The 4185-nt window shown below is 36.3% G+C and overlaps 1 long non-coding RNA gene across 1 annotated transcript; it reads left to right on the top strand.

Annotated features, from left to right (window-relative positions):
- Positions 1–244: 244 nt before the first annotated feature.
- On the top strand, positions 245–1049 carry LOC124891914. The gene is made up of 3 exons (XR_007049947.1): positions 245–372; positions 474–546; positions 833–1049. It is a non-coding gene; the product is annotated as an uncharacterized LOC124891914 (long non-coding RNA).
- The last annotated feature ends 3136 nt before the right edge of the window (positions 1050–4185 follow it).

The raw sequence follows: 4185 nt of genomic DNA on the forward strand, positions 1-4185 counted from the left end.
AAAAAAAAATTAAAGTAAAATTAAAAAGAAAAAAAATTAAAGTTAAAATATTTAAATAAGAAGTTGTTATCCATAAGAATATTTATGTAATTTACTCCATTAATCAGGAGTAATTTTATCAAAAAAATATTAATTAATAGATAAAAACTATTTTAAAAGAAAAAAAATTATTTGAGACTAAAATTTAAAAGGCACCCAATTTAGGTCTATTTTTTGAAATTCACCCTTTGTGTATGTTCCCTATTCTGCCTCTGCTGCTTTATAAGTAGAGCTAAACAAATTTGTCGCGTAACTTCAAACAAATTTTGCGACCGAATTTGAAACCGAACTTGTTATCTGAAAGTTTTACAGATATGGGTAGAGATCATCTGGGTAAAAATCTCTTACTTTAAACATGTTCATTGTTTACTTTCGGATAATTAAAATTCATTCATTTTTTGTGTGTGTTTATTTTTAATATTTTACTGTGTCAGGAGGAGTAATTCTGGGATTGATTTTTCGAGGAAAAGACTATTAAGTAAAAAGGAGGAGAAAACTTCAACAAATGTACGTGTAAACTCTAGTTTTGTTGTTGTTTTATGAGAACAAATTTGTATAAGATTAGAAAAGAATCATATCGTAATCAAGTGAATATGATGAATTAACCGTATGTTTTTAATTCAGGAGTCAAAGCATGTTATTTATGAACAATTATACCTTTTTCTAGATAACTTGGGTTCAATAACAAATACTTATTTTAGTAGTACTATTTTTAAATCTGGATTTTCTTTTTTGATTTATGTAAAATTTCTTCTGAAGTATTTTTGCTTGCGCGTGTAATTAACGGAATTAGGTTCATGAGGCAAAGGTGGATTATTTGAGTCAGCTATCAGATGTTGATGAGGCAAAGGTGGATTATACGAGTCAGCTACCAGATGATGTTTTGTCTTCAATTCTGTCACGTATGACAATTAAAGATGTTGTTAAGACCAGCATTTTGTCTACAAGGTGGAGATATCTGGTTGCTTCTATGCTTACATTACAGTTCAGCCTTGACATGTTTGGCGTTAGCTATTTAGGTCCTACACGTCAGCCTTACTATCAGAAAAAATTCTTGGAAGTAGTAAATCAGTTTTTGCAACTTTATTTGGGTCGTAAAGTGGTTGAAATTGAAATGCACACTTTCATTCAGAGAAAGTTTTCTAGTGAATTTGGCCAATTGATGCATTCTGTTTCAAAATTAGGTGTTGAAAGATTACATCTCAACTTTAGCTGTGGCAAAATTTCTACCTCAAAATACATTAACCTTCACCACAACACATTTTTTGAATTTTCCCTTGAGCTTCTCTCTCAAGCATCCTCCTAGAAATCTTGTTTTTGAGTGTTTGCGCTGTACAACCAAGTGTCACACTCCGTCTCAACTCCCTCAAGACTCTTTTATTGACGGGCGTTCTGTTAGAAATGGGACAACTTGAGGGTATTTTGTCCTCGTGTTTGAACCTTAATCAGTTAATCATAAAATATTGCAATCTTCCGCATAAGCTATGCATCTCCGGTACAGTAACATCTGTTCTTTTTGCTGATTGTGGCGGATTGGAAGAGATTGATATTCAGGCTAAAAAACTGCATGAGTTTGAGTGTTTTTTTAATAACAGAGTAAGATTTTACTTTTCTTCCGTTCCTGTGTTGGAACATGTAAAAATTAGTCTTCGTGGAGATGCTTCAATGCCATACATATTTGGTGAATTTGCAGCGAATTTACCTGCTCAGGTTAAATCTTTAATAGTCACCGCTTGGAATACTCAGATATTTGATGATTTCTTGGCTTGTCAAATTCCTTTGGTATTTGTCTTTTGAACACCCTAATCACTTGAAGGATTCCTTTTTCTTAGGTAACACACTTCCCAACAGAGATGCAGATATTTTAGAAATCGTAGGATGTTAGTCTTGCTATTTGAAAGCACGTACAACTTTGACATAGTCAAAGTTTCTCCCGTCTTAGACGCCTGTCCTATTCTTCAATCTCTGCATATATTGGTGAGTTATCTATATTTATCTTCTTCTTCTCTTTTTGGATATTCTTTGCTTGATCTTAGATATTGATGACTTGAACATTTATTGAATCTAAAAGTACACATTTCCCTCCCCAAGCATGCATGATATTCTAGTCATTCTCAACATTCACTCATTTCCATGTTCTGTCAATACAACTCGCACTAGTAAAGTTGTATTAATTGCCAATTACCTTCATCCATGAGATATAACACCTTTCACTACTTAGTTGGTGTAGGAACTGATCAAGATGTTTAATCTGACTAATAATTTGGTCTGCTATAAGAGGATCATTCATTTTCTTTCCGGCAAGGGAGATTATATAAGCATTTCACTTTTCAGAATTGGACATCATGATTTGTTAATAATATGATTTATGAAGATTTGACAACTCAATTAGTTATATGTTTATTCCAAAAGAAATGTATCAAACATGGAGATGTAGATATCTAATGTGGAGAATTTTTGGTCCACCTTATTTTTTGTTCATGGAAATATAATGGAATAATTAGGTTTTAAAAACCTCTTGTTATATGTCTTTCTTGGTTTGAAGACGCACCTTTCAACTTCTTAACTCCAGCTGTCTAATTCAAAAAGCTTTATAGATACTGATTGCAGCATGCTTAACTAGATAAGTCAATAGTTGTATTCAATTAGCAATATATATGTTAATTTATTCTCGTTGTGATCTCAGCAACACAAGATATATAGGCAAAAGGCAAGAGGAAGTCCCATAAGTGTGCAGTACATCCTGTATTTTACTGCTCACCTAATGGATATTCTTCCTAATGTTTACATATGTTCATGGTGCCAAGGTTCTGGAATGATGGCTGAGGATAACTCCGATGAACTAGCAAGTCCAGTAACTAGTATGAAGAATGAATCTATGGCTGAGGATAACACCGATGAACTAGTAAGTCCAGTGACTAGCGTGAAGAATAACTCTATGGCTGAGGATAACATAGATGAACTAGTGAGTCCAGTAACTAGCGTGAAGAATGACTCTGCTAGAAGTAAGCCAGATAAAATCAGCACAATAAACCGAGATCTATGAGTAATGGAAACAAGGTTCTTCCCTGCTATCGCAGCTCCTCCTCTACTTCATCTTACAATGCAGGCAATACAAGAAGGCAATTCACTGGGAAGTTGAATGCTCCTGATAGCGGACAAGATGTTATTCCTCATTATCTAAGAGTTTCCACTGGTTCTTGCCATGACTTCTGTAAATATGGCAGGAAACATTCCTCTGAAGCAAAGCCATGGCATCCTCTATCAAAAAGAAAGAACAAACTTGCTGCTGATGAGCAGAGTCCTGCACGGACCTTGGTGGGAGAGGCGAAAAAGGGGGACTTTGGTCAAGAAAAATCTTTGCACTCCTCCTGGGAGTGTGCTGGGAGAGAAAAAGAAGGTGACAGGAGTTGAGCAAAAGCCTTCCACTTCTCCAGGGAGTATGCTGAGAGAGGCGAAGAAGAGGACCGTGGTCATGCAAAAGACTTCCACTACTTCAGGGAGTAACCAGACTGATGCAAAGAAGGGGATTTTGGTCAAGCAAAAGCTTTCCACTCCTCCTGTGAATATGCTGGAAGAGGGAAAAAAGGTAAATGAGGTCTATCAAAAGCCTTCAGCACCTCAGGAGAGTGTACTCAAAGATGAAAAGGAGGTCACTATGGTTGAGCAAAAACCTTCTTCTCCTCCAGGTTGCATGGAGGGAGGGATAGATGAGGTGACTGTGGTTGAGAAGAAGTCTTCAGCTTCTCTGGTGAGTATGCTAGGAGAGGGAGAAAATGTGACTGTGGTTGAGCAAAAGCTTTCTACTCCCCCAGGGAGTATGCTGGTAGAGGGAAAGAAAGGGGCCGTGGTCAATCAAAAGCCATCTGCTCCTCCAGGGAGTATGCTCGGATAGGGTAAGAAGTTGAATGTGGTCGATCGAAGGCGTTCTCCCAAGGTTCACTCTCTTGAACCCTCTGAAATAAAAAAGAAAAAGATACTGCTGCCACCAAAGAGTGTTCACTCTCTGAAATTGGATTCCTCAAGTGACAAGATGCCAGAGACAGAATAGAAAATGAAATCTTCATCTAAGATCTTAGGAGGTGTAGATGCAGGAGGTAAGAAAGACAGTGCTGCTAATTATAGAAAATAAATAATTGCGCCTAA

Source organism: Capsicum annuum, unplaced genomic scaffold (assembly GCF_002878395.1).
Source record: "Capsicum annuum cultivar UCD-10X-F1 unplaced genomic scaffold, UCD10Xv1.1 ctg42331, whole genome shotgun sequence".
In the NCBI taxonomy this organism is placed as follows: domain Eukaryota; kingdom Viridiplantae; phylum Streptophyta; class Magnoliopsida; order Solanales; family Solanaceae; genus Capsicum; species Capsicum annuum.